At 32.5% G+C, this 13877-nt stretch overlaps 1 long non-coding RNA gene across 1 annotated transcript; it reads left to right on the top strand.

The window, feature by feature from the left end:
• The first annotated feature begins 10622 nt into the window (after positions 1 to 10622).
• Positions 10623 to 13877, top strand: LOC127698715 (uncharacterized). Its single transcript, XR_007980944.1, has 2 exons — positions 10623 to 10860; positions 12999 to 13877. It is a non-coding gene; the product is annotated as an uncharacterized LOC127698715 (long non-coding RNA).

The following is a 13877-nucleotide window of genomic DNA, read 5'->3' as shown; positions in this document are numbered from 1 at the left end:
GTTCTTTGTCTACTGAGAATATTGAAAGCGTGGATGTTTGCAGAGCGTAGTCATACAGCGCTGTGCATATGTCAGATCGTCACGTGATTAAATTTCTAAGCGCAACGTTAGTGGCGTCATTGGACATTGTGACGTTAGGAATAGGAGGCGTTACTGTACAAGTCGGTTCCATGCAATCTTGTTACAAATTGTCCCAGCCGTATGATAATCATTGCAGGCTGTATACACTGCGGTATTAAAAAAATACAAATAATATAGCATCAACGTCAAGCTAAATATATTGAATGATTTACAACCCTCATTTCCAAATATTTTAAGGATTAACAACCATAATCGGATTGCAAAACCCTCAACTTTGCAAATTTCATGATACTTATAAGACTCTTTCTTACAGAATAGAATATCGTGGTCTCTGTGGAACACACAAAAACAATATTCTTTGTTTGTATATGGATTTTCCCTCAATGAACAGAAAAATAACGGGTTTTTTTTTGTGAAATGATTTAGGTCAAATCTTACTTTTGATTATTGTATAAATTTAAGAAGATTTGTTATGACTATCAATAAGACGGCTGTCGACCAAAAACCAAAAAGGACAAAACCATATTGCTTGATGCAGCGATTCGGGTTTAGTATCTAATCATCGTTAGTTCAAAGTTAAGACTTTAAAACTGTAAAGTTGCTGTCTCGTATTTAAGACTAAATGTGCTCGAAATCCGAATAATGTGTCTTGATCTTTTTGTGGGCCTTTCATGCATGCAGGATCATGTAGCAGGTTCAAAATTCGAGCCGGGGTGTAAATACAGTACAAAGCGGTTTTCACATGCACGAAAGAAGGTGCGGGGTTTACGCCAATAATACAACAACTAAAAACACAGAAAACCCAGAAGACATCTCAAGGTCAAATACTAAAGTATCTATATACAATATGTCAAGCTCTAAATTTTAACGAATTCGGACCAGTTACGAACAAATTAAACGGAAACAAGTTTTTAAAGGACATAGAAAGTAGACGAAAACTAGATATAGATAAAAACACCCATTTACGGAGGTTACTGACTAGAGTCAGGCACATTAATATGTTGTTGGTTTCAGAAATTTCTCATCACTTTATCCTAGTTCTGAAAGTGGCGTTAAACAACTAATAATCAATCAATCATTATCCTGCTACTTTTTTTTTTTAAATGATCAGTGAAAAAGAAAATTATGTAGTACATAAAATAACGTATAAAAGCAGTTCTGAAAAATTTCACTGCTAAAAGTCGTTGTAACAGACGACCCCGTCTCACCATAGAAAACATAGGTGCCATTAAAACAATTCTGAATAATATTGAACCAGAGAATTCTCACTCTTTCTTACGCTAAGGTTAAAGTTCTTCTGTATGAAATGAAAAGTGGGTTATATGTCAATGAGACATCAACCCAACATCAATATAAACACTGCTGTTCAACAAAAGTTCTTAGACAAGTGTCAATTCAAAACTGGTAGCCCTCCCCCGAAAGTTTAGAAAAGTTTTAAGAAGAGAGGAAAGGCCAATTTACAGTGAATGTATTGCAAACAACGCCATTTTCTCAAAGCCTTTAATATTTATCATAAAATTGACATTACCACAACTTCGGATGTGTTTTTTGAAGGCTTTTGATGCTGTAGGGCGAAAAGTGCTGCTAAATGAAAAGGACAATGATCTAGATGTTGGTTAAATAGGTATAACTTATACCAAAACAACACTATATCAAAGCTCAAACCAGCCAACAAACTGCAAAATCAGCACTAAGAACTTTTTGAAATATCAAGAGGGGTTAAATTAGGAGATTCTTTATCTCTTTATAAAAAAAATTGATACTGAATTCTCAAAAAACGAAATTTAACCTTGAAAATTAGTTTCTTCTGATGTAAGTTGTCTTTTGGTTACAGAGACGATTAACTAATTATAATAAGAAAATAAACAAGATTTGAAAAATAGCTTTAATAATTTTGAGGACTATAGTGATCAAAGGTAACTTACATTTAATGCAGCTGTAACAAAACTCATGACAAATCATAGACATAACACGATAACAATTTCTGGTTAAGTATGAAAATTTAGATCTGCTAAAGTTTCAGGTTATAATTTTCTAATTTTCTTATTAAACATAATGCTAATTTTATTCATAGTTCGAACGAACTGGTTAAAAAGAACAAAAAATAGTAATTTTACTACAATAAATTCCTGTACTGGTCTCTTACACTATTTATCTATTTACAGGTATATAACTATTATGGATACATGTTTATCTCTATATGTGGGGCCACACAAAGAGCAAGTGTATCCCTTAATGACATTTATTATCTTGATCTTACAGTTGAATCTTGTTTTCAAAAACTTCACTTTAATATCTTTTTGTCAATATATTCTAGGAACTATAATTAGAAAAAAAATGCCTTGAATTTAGCAGCGAGACCAGAACTGTATCGTTATCCTTTAGAAATGAAAATAAAGGTCAAAAGTGTAGTACAAATATTTTGACGAGACTAACTATGTGAATCCTTTTTTTTATGTAGAATCTTGACTTATCAGGATGTTATACATGGTTTACATATGTTTAAAAAGCCATCGTAACGGAGGCTCATGTTAACTGAAAGAAATTAGAGGGTTGTGAAGATACAAACCAAATAAAAGAGAGGCGAAGGATACCAAAGGGACATTCAAACTCATAAGTCGAAAATAGACTGGCAACGCCATGGCTAACAAAAAAGACAAAAAAGAAGACAAACAGACAAACAAAAGTACACAAAACAACATAGAACACCAAAGACTGAGCAACACGAACCCCACCAAAAACTGGGGGTGATCTCAGGTGCTCCGGAAGGGTTAGCAGACGCTGTTCCAAATAAACTGCTCGGTTTTTAATATCGGTTTTAACGCGCATTTTTTTGTGGGCCTATACATCATTTCTTTGTATATTTTTGATGAGTGCCTATGTAGTAAATATATTTTCTTTGTCTTTTTAGACTACAGTAGTTGTCACTCAGTATTGGTATCACATGTCAACTTAAACCATATTTTTGTCTTAAAATAATCTAAAGAAAGAGAAATTATTTGTGTGTGGCATCACGAAAAAAGAATTGATATCATGTAGTTAATCGCCAGTCAAAATCAAAGGAAGCAACCACATACCAAGAAATTAGTACATTTTTGTGTTCTTATTCCTCGAAGGTGGCGGAAGACTTTTAACGTTGTGCACATGTCTTACATGCAGCAAGATTCAGTTTGTTCCGATTGTTTTCATTGATGTTAATATGTTATACTTGTTGTGACATACAGTCCATATTTATTTGTCAATCAGACAGAAGAGAAACAACACAAACTAAAAACAATAGAAGAAACAAAATGGACATTGTCAATTTGACCAATCACATTAGTCATTATGACTATAACATATACTATATAAGTCATCCTGATTTCCTAACATAGTTCTTATTACTATCCTACTTGGTCAAATGTGACTAATCATAGAGAGACTGTGTATGACTATTAACATAGTCAAATTGATTACAGTCATTGTGAACTAGCGGACAGTTAAAATTACAAATTAAATTAATCAAATTGACCAATTTCGGCTTTCAGTTATATATCGAAAAGTTAAATGACTTGAAGGATAATGAAATAATAAAATATATTCTCTGCTTACCAACACAAAGACTGGTTGAAACCATAGGGTCTTATAAAAATCAGTCGTTTGTACGCGATTCGTAATTGAAATATAAACTTTTATCATAAGTTTGTTTAAATTCATACATGCTTTCTTTTTGTCATTTATATGTGTTTGTCAAACTATGTTTTGTTTGTTTTGTCAAAAAATCATATAGATTAAGTTAAGTGAAATGACAATAAAGTTGAGAAATAAAACTAATTTAAATTTCGATTTTTTGACGACTTGATTTCAAAAGAATATTTTACAATTGTCATTAAAGATAGAGAAAAAAAAAAACCAACTGCATAATATCCATAACGTATAATGACATATCAAACTAAAACATGATCACTCGACCAGCGAAAACAACGTTTTTAAAAGTTCACAATGACAATGTTCCTTTCTATTGTGTTTAAGAGAGAGGCAAAATATACCAAAGGGACATTCAAACTCATAAGTCGAAAATAAACTGACAACACAATGGCTAAAAAAGAAAAAGACAAACAGACAAACAATAGTACACAAAACACAACACAGAAAACTAAAGACTGAGCAACACGAACCCCACCAAAAACTGGGGGTGATTTCAGGTGCTCCGGAAGGGTAAGCAGATCCTGCTCCAAATGTGGCACCCGTCGTGTTGCTCATGTTAGTACAAAATATGTTTAGTTATGACCTTTCGGGATTCTCTGATTTTGTCGTAATTATAAACCTCGTAAGCGAAGTGTGGACACAGGAACAGTAGTTTAATCAGATTGTCTAACTGAAAGGTCTACTATATCAGGTGCGGATCCAGGATTTTGAAAACAATGAAGGGGGGCTGACAAGCCAACGTTTGGAGTGATACTTGTAAAAAGTCTATGCATTTATCATAGTATTGGCTTTAGATCATAGTGTTTTGCCGTTGATCTCCAACAGATTGAGTTCGAATCTCGCTGATGAAACAATGTATATTTGCAAATGAAAAACTGCAATTCCAACTAAGTTTTGCGAATTTAAGAACAAGAACATATATTATTACCAATTAAGGGACCACAAGAGGCATATTGAGCATACACGTATAAGGAAAAAAGAACATTGATCAGCATAGATACATAGAATTTAAATACACAATCACAAAACAATTAGACTAATAAAGCCCTTGATTTATAGTATATAATAGTTTAAGATGTAAAAACAAATATATATAAATATATATATACACAACAATGTTAAATCTGCAAATTTGCGGAAGCAAATTTTTGTTCTTCCCTCGCCGGGATTCGAACTCATGCTATTGGGATATCGTGACAATACTGCCTGCACTGTGTCCAGCGCTCTAGACCACTCGACCACCTAGACTGAATAAAAATTCAGCTTTCGTTGGCCTAGTGCTACCTTTCCTCGTCAGTATAATCTAGAGTTGTATAACAGTACATGATATATTAGGCATGAAGATGGAATTTATTGCAGATTAGCTAAATTATCCGTCGTAAAGGATCGTAAAATGCAGTCAGAGAAATAATTATTTGATAAGTACGTCTAAACAAGTGACACTTCTACGGCAGATCCATCCATTGGATCACCAGTGAAGGTGATACACGGCTGAAAACACATATTATATTCATAATTACTCTAAATATCAGCATAACAATGTTATATCTGCAAATTTGCGGAAGCAAATTTCTGTTCTTCCCTCGCCGGGATTCGAACTCATGCTATTGGGATATCGTGACAATACAGCCTGCATTGTGTCCAGCGCTCTAGACCACTCGACCACCTAGACTGAATAAAAATTCAGCTTTCGTTGGCCTAGTGCTACCTTTCCTCGTCAGTATAATCTAGAGTTGTATAACAGTACATGATATATTAGGCATGAAGATGGAATTTATTGCAGATTAGCTAAATTATCAGTCGTAAAGGATCGTAAGATGCAGTCAGAGAAATAATTATTTGATAAGTACGTCTAAACAAGTGACACCTCTACGGCAGATCCATCCATTGGATCACCAGTGAAGGTGATACACGGCTGAAAACACATATTATATTCATAATTACTCTAAATATCAGCACAACAATGTTATATCTGCAAATTTGCGGAAGCAAATTTCTGTTCTTCCCTCGCCGGGATTTGAACTCATGCTATTGGGATATCGTGACAATACCGCCTGCACTGTGTCCAGCGCTCATGACCACTCGACCACCTAGACTGAATAAAAATTCAGCTTTCGTTGGCCGAGTGCAACCTTTCCGCGTCAGTATAATCTAGAGTTGTAACACAGTACATGATATATTAGGCCAACGAAAGCTGAATTTTTATTCAGTCTAGGTGGCCGAGTGGTCTAAAGCGCTGGATTTAACATTGTTGTGCTGATATTTAGAGTAATTATGAATAGAATATGTGTTTTCAGCCGTATATCACCTTCACGGGTGATCCAATGGATAGACCTGCCGTAGAGTTGTCACTTGTTTAGACGTACTTATATATATATATATATATATATATATCACCATCACTGGTGATCCGATGGATAAAATCTGTCGTAGAGTTGTCCGACTGGTTCAGACGTATATATATATATATATATATATATATACATGTATAATGATATATAATGATCAAATGTTGGAAAATGATTGTACTTCGAATACATTATAATAACAAATGATCACACTCTCCCAAACAGATTGTCTATAAAGCTGTGATAACTTTTCGTTCTATCCCGAAATCACTTGGGTTGCAAGAACATCATGTGCTTTCTTCAAACGAGCATTAAAAATACGGCAGACAAATGCATTATGTTCAAAATATTGTTATTTGTTAACAAACGAACTGATTGCGATAAAACACGACATAAAACATCGAAACATAATCATAGAACCTATCGATTATTCAAAATTTAATTTTGAGCCATACTTATTGAAAATATTGTACCCATAAAGAACTATTTAATCTAAGATGAATAAGAAATGGGGCGTTTCTACAATTTCAATCTAAAATTTAGAATATGTAAATTTTGTAATAAGGAAATAAAATAAAGATGAGATGCATAAAACCGGTATACATATTGAATGTATATCGAATATTTCCTGTTGAGTGTTTAATAACCAACACTCAAATAATTCGTTGGTCATACTTTATATTATAATCTTGTTCATTTCTGATCACTCTAAATTGTTGGGTGCCTGTCTCGTTGAATTTTTCCTGATTTAGAAGTCTATCTACGCAATATATATACAAAGTCTTGATAAGTTTATTCACACGATGTTTAAAAAAGGATTTTTATATTCTTAATCAAATCTGCAGAAATTGGTTAATTGTTGCGTATACATGCACTGTTACTGTAAGGTCTATTTTAAATGGTGTGTTTTGTGTATAAATTTACGAACGGATATCTCACACATATATATATATACATATTTGTTTTATTCATAAATTTAGATTTTAATGCTACGTGAATCAACATTACCACAAGTATCTGTAATAATGTATTGTAAAGAATTTCTGACACGCCTTTACATGTTGACTACAGGTAGAATTAAAATTGCATTTGAACATTAATTACATTTCTTGTAAGTTTACTTTACATGCTAATGATATCTTTAAAATCTGATTAAAGTTAGTTTTTTTTTGTATCAAAAATATATTTAAACTTGAAAGAAAAAGAAATGAGTCATTTTTCGTATTGTTAAGTAGTTAAGGTATTCTGCAAGGTCAACCAAATTCTTTTTCATACCTTTTTACAGGTGAATAATTCACAAATTTTTTATTCATCAGTGAAATATTTCAATCATATCTCAATTAATAATTCGACAAATTGATGGGTCATTTGATCCTTGTTCCCATTACAATAAAATATTGACCACAAAGGCTACAGTTAAAACGGACAATGCCCCATAGCAAAGGACTATACAATGTTTGGTGTTTTGTTGTAACTGAGTCATAGCTTAACTGCCTTGGGAAACATCTTTAACTTTATTTCACTGAATAAGCCAATAAATTTTACAAATATGACATTTTTTGTTCATTAATCAAGTGTATAGTATTACCGTATTTAAATTTTTTTTTTCAATTAGAAATTTCAAACACATTTACACATATACCCTTTTATATTATTTTACAAATCTGTTAATTTAATATTGCGATGTTTCCAATCTTAAAAAAACTGATGGCAAGTTTAATGCAACACTTTTATGAAAATTCTTTGGATTTCAATCAATAGAGACAAAATAAGCCGATTTAATCGCATAAAAAGGTCTGTACGCATCTTCTTGTAAGCACTGATCAATCAAGCGATTACATTTGCTCCTAAAGAAAGTTTTTGCTTGTTTGAAATCTAACGATTTTTAGCGTTTCTGCATCAAAAAGATACGTGAGGAGTTCGTACCTTTAATTTTTAATTTCGGAAAGTGTAAAGCTTAATTACAATCTATATGATGATACTCATAAAATATGATAGATTCAAAATGATATAAATTATCTACCTATAATCAGTGATAAATATAATTCTGATATTATAATGTTGTAAAAATATGACGTCAAAATAAAATATAAACTGCTTTCAAATCTTCTGTTATCAGTTATTCCTAAAAATATATCTATAGAGCTTTTACAGAATCCAGCTGTTTTCTAACCCCAGAAGTAGGTGCACTCGTCTAGGCGTAAGTTGTGCATGTTGCCACATTGTGCATCAAACCAGCTGGAGGTGATATGAAAAATGTTTAAGAAATGTCAGTTTCATGTAAATTTCATTCAGAAAATTTAATGAATCAAAATTTTAACCAAGATAAGTTGTGTGTACAGGAATCTTACACATTTAGGTGGATCTTGTATAAATAATTTGAGAACGTGACGTTTACATGCAAAGCTTCAAAAAAGAGATGTTGGTTATATACAAATTAAACAGCAATCCAACAACACAATTAAATAAAAAAACACCTAGAGGTTAAAATAATGTCTTCACTGACAATAGTCAAGTGCCTCTGATGCCAGGCTCTTAATCATTTAGAGTTAAGTCAAATTGGAATAAATTTAACGAAGACTTCCAAAGATCTATATCATCAACACCCAACTTTTAAGGGCAAACAGTTTAACAAAAATAATTTTTGGTTTTGCAACCCTTCCCTTTCGTCTGGGTCACTGGAGTAGCAAACGGTGTAAATAATAAAGAACAATCAAAATAAATTCAGAAAAAGCTAAACATAAGGAATATATATAACAGAAGACAAAACAAGGCATATATATATATAACAGAAGACAAAACAAGGCATATATATATATATTATATATATATATATATATATATATAACAGAAGACAAAACAAGGCATATATATAACAGAAGGCAAAACAGAAATGATTTCAGAGTATGCTTGGCTAACCGAAGTTTACCTGTAGATTAAGAAATATGCTGATAAAGAAAGAATCTCTGCCTTTACTAAACTATAACATCGACCGCTGTACTTCTGGGAAAATTTCAAAAATAAAAGTCACGAACCGTGCTTGAAAAAAACCCAAACTATTTACATGCAGATGTAAATTGCAATGCAGAAAACAAAAAATAGTAAATAATTTTAGTTTTCCGAAATGTTAAAGTTAATAAGCGCTTCGATGTTAATCAACTACATATAAAAAAACGCATTTCACAACTACACTGCCCAGATAAGCAAACGTTTTGTAACGTTGGTTGCTTTTGTTGCGTTTAATGCGAAACGTTTGGAGTAATAAATGGACGAAAATTTATCAGGATAAGCTCGTAACAAATATAAAAATATTTTAAAAAGCATATATCTTTTTCAAATGAGATAATCCTCCCAGCACCCCAGTAACCATGTACTCACACCCGTGCACTCTGAGAAACCTGTCGACGACCGGAAGATTTTCGTCAGATTTTTGTCTAGCCGGTATTGCATATGACAACAAATATTTAATATATTTTTAGATATCTGCGTTTTTTTTTAATTCTTAAGTTTTGAAAAGAAGTCTATTAGGGAAGTTGATCTCGAAATTTGAGCATTAAGGATATTTGGTCGTTAATACTTACCCTTATAACTTCCTTGTGTACATGTATATAATTAAGACGGACGATATTGGTAAGTGTGGTGTCTGAAACTCACTGAAAACCAGATGATCTCACTTCTACAGCTACAGCTCATGTCTACAGGGACACAAATATATGAAATAATTGCTTTGTTGCATTCAGATGTTCAAAATCGGATCGCTGGTGAACCTAATGACTAAACATTCAGTTAGGTTCAATCGGCTTTTTATTTTACATACATGCATTCTTTATGGGCGGATCCAGGGTTCGAGGAAAGGGGACGTAATTGTATGTAATGATATATTAACACCCCGGCAGAGTAGCAAGACGATTTTTTTACAATTGTATGCCAGAAAGGGATATTTTCCCCGACAAATTAAAGAGACTGTATGCCCCCACTTGCATCCGCCACTGATTTTGCTTAGAAGGAAAAGAAGAACCATAATGGATTCATTATATCTGAAAGCTAATACACATTTTTTATTTCGACAAAATTTCAGTTAACGTTTGGACTGCCCCCTTTTTTTAAAGAGGGTGAACGTAGTCAAGATCTGCCTAAATTTATCAAAATTGCAGTTTCCAACAACAGTTATGAATATATGATCTGGTTACATGTTGAAAATGACATAATATATCTCTTAGTTAATATATTAAATACAAATGTCTTGACTGATTTATTATTTGAACGAATAAGTGATTTAAACGAACTGTTTGCAGTATATTTATTTAAACATTTACCTTTTAAGGCAGAAATAATTGAGCACTGAATAATGGGATAATATGTATTAAATCAAGTATTTCTTATTGTATAAATCAATATTATCTAAAGATATAATGAATCGTAAACCATTTTTCTGAAATCATTCTGTGGTTTTAAATTCACGGTTCATTTGTTAATATATACCATGGCAGTGTTTGTAAACAAACAAATACATATTTTCTTCCTGCTTAACACCTCATCGATGCGGAAACATGCGGTTTCTTTTTTTATGTGTGTCATGGATATGAAATAATCTTTCTTTGATATAATTTCATACCCAGAATTGAATGATAAATCAGATATGTGTCAGACTGGCCCGAACTCCCTGAGTCACAGTTCAAAGAATCTCTTAACAGTCTGCGGTAGCTGAAAACCGCAAGATGGTGATTACTTTAACACATTCAAGGTAATTGTATTTAGGGACTGTGTCCGAATTCAATCATTATAATAGGTACAGTGCATTTTGAAATGTTTTAGAACAATCCTTATTTAAGGTCACAACGTCCCATTACGATCGCTAATGAGCTTCTTTTGTATAAAATTAAGTTAAGAGTTGAATTTGAAAAGAAAATCGGGCAGCCCCTTAAGTTGTCATTGAACTAAATAAACTCATCATAGATACCAGGATTAAAACTTGCTTCGTCTACAAAAAACTCATCAGTGACGCTCGAATAAAAAAAGTGTTTATATTATGTGTTACTCGCAGTGCGCCTTGAAATCTTAAATAGATATTACCGTCACATTTGATTTTTAGCTTCATGAATAAAATAATACAACAATTGAACAATTACAGCATAAAATCGAAAGACATCTTAAGGTCAACATACAACCTTGTTTACATAATGGAAATTTGACAATCCTATAGGCTTAAGTTAAAGCGCACAAGAAGAGAAATTATATATATATATAGGGGAAGTCATTAGTATGTATATACTTATAAGCGGGAAATGCAACAAATGATTCAACCTCATGAGTGATATTTTCCTGTTTATCCTTTGTTGCTGGCTAGCTAAATAAATTATATAAATATGCATCCTTTCTATTACTCCCTATAGTACTCTTGACATGCTTTTGAAATGTGTTGAGTGAGTTAGTAAAAAAAAAGCGATACAATCACTGAAAACATTAGCGAAAGGAGAACAATACAAGGTTAACATACGTGGCATATTGTCCGTGGCAATATGTCATATGATAACTTCAGCCATTGCATACACTAAGATTTGAAATATAATTGGTCGATTGTTGTTTGCTTAACAGTCAGTAACAAATATTTCATGCAATGCATACTCATAATTTATACATCCATCGTCGTCAACAAACGAATCTCCTTGAAAGAGGAAAGAGAAGTAGCACAAACTATATAAAAATAAAGAGATTTGGTATGATTGCCAATGAGACAACTACCCACCAAAGTTCAAAAGAAGTGGATGTAAGCAACTATAAGCAATCGTACGGCCTTCAGCAATTAAGAAAAAAACAATACCGTAAAGTCGGCTATATAAAAGGCCCCGATATGAAAAATATGAAAATTCAATTGAGAAAACTAACGACCTAATTTTTAACAAAACAATTTACGAAAAACAAATATGACAGACAAGAACCAACAACAACCACTGAACTGCAGGCTCCTGACTTGGGACTGGCATCTATTGAATGTGGCGGGGTTAAAGGATGTTTAAGTAAAATTACTGTGTGTAAATCTATACAATTTATAAACACTTACTACAATGCAACAAAACACAGTTTTAAGAAACAAACCCTTTATACTTACAGTAAGAAACACTACAGGGAACGGTTTTACTGATTCATGAAATTATAAAAATTCACTGAAAAAATAATTGGAATATTCAATTTGATTTTTATCGTTATCTTTTTTTATATTATATATTTGTGATCAGTATATAAATAAATGTTGAACAGGAAAATATCACTCATGATGCTGATTCATCCATTTGCATTTCCGTTTTCAATATATTAATACGTATGTATTTCCTTTATTTTCAATTCAAGTGAGGAAATTTGTAATTTTGTGGTAGACTTTGCACTACTGTCTTTAGGGCTTTTGACGCTCTGTTGAATTTCCCATGTGGTTATGAATGAAAATTTCTATAACCATTCAACATATTTTCACACGATCATTTGCAAATCATTAACTAAAACTGGGTATGTTGTTTTGGGAACAAAACCACAAACCTTGTCCATATATCTGAACGCGAGGCAATGGCGTCAGTCAAGATACGACATGAGCCTATCATAGGAAACTCAATGATTAAGATCGGTGTGGTTTCTTCAAAGAGGAGCTTTTCCTACTGAGTCAGCATGGTCAAACATTTTAATGCAAAGGAAATATTTTGCGTGTGTCTATGTTCGACTGTTGACGTATTCCCTTTCTGTAATGGAATTTTTCGAGAAAAAACAAATTGTATATATACTAAGTATCTAACCTGTAATCTAATCAATATTAGTCTTTTTCTCTTAAAACATTTTGAACTTTTAAATGACTTTAAACCTGTAAAGTAAAAAGCTTATTCTATCCCTTTTCAGACATAAAGATTTCTTACTAAATTTCCTCAGCAATTGACCCTTCTGCATATTTAAGACCTGGCTGAACCAACATAGCCTGAAGGAGCTCATGTGAGACAGTTCATTTCCCAGATTATACCAAGTAGTGAAGTTGAAGTTTTCCCTGTTCGAAAATTTGATGTTAGCCATCACCAATTGGTTGACCATTATGGAATATCTGTTTCACAGATGACGACGGATATGTTCCAATTGCCGTTACCACAATACAGTCCTCTTTTCCGAATGTGAACTTATTGCCGAATTTGTAATAACATAAGCAACACGACGGGTGCCAAATGGAAGCAGGATCTGCTAACCCTTTTGGAGAGTCTGAAATCACTACGGTTTTATGGTGAGGTTCGTGTTCCTCAGTCTATAGTTTTCTATGTTAAGATTTGTAAACTGCTGTTCATCTTTAAGTCGTTTTTCTTTTTTGCCATGTCGTTGTCAGTAAGTCTTCGACTTATGAGTTTGAACATCCCTTTAATATATATCTTCCGGCCATCTTTTGTGATTTTATGACCTTGACTGCTATAATGTCTATATATGTGCGCAAAATATGCTAGAAGGAAGTGGTTTTATACAGTATATACACAATAATTTTGTTTTCATTGTAGACATGTGACAAATATTCTAGATTGTTCTAAATAAATAATATTTATCTCAAGGTAATAAAGATAACGTACACATAGTTTATAATCATTGTGCATATGACCAGGTTTAGTGCTTATAGGTTGTAGACAATTTTATGTGTGTAATGTACAATGACACATCATATTTTTGAACAAAACACAAAAGCGCTTCATGTCATTAATATCCATCCATTAAAGAAAAGAAAATAAATAAATAAATAAATATATA

This window comes from Mytilus californianus, unplaced genomic scaffold (genome assembly GCF_021869535.1).
Source record: "Mytilus californianus isolate M0D057914Y unplaced genomic scaffold, xbMytCali1.0.p SCAF_4, whole genome shotgun sequence".
Taxonomy (NCBI): domain Eukaryota; kingdom Metazoa; phylum Mollusca; class Bivalvia; order Mytilida; family Mytilidae; genus Mytilus; species Mytilus californianus.
This window is presented reverse-complemented; position numbering and strand designations above follow the sequence as displayed.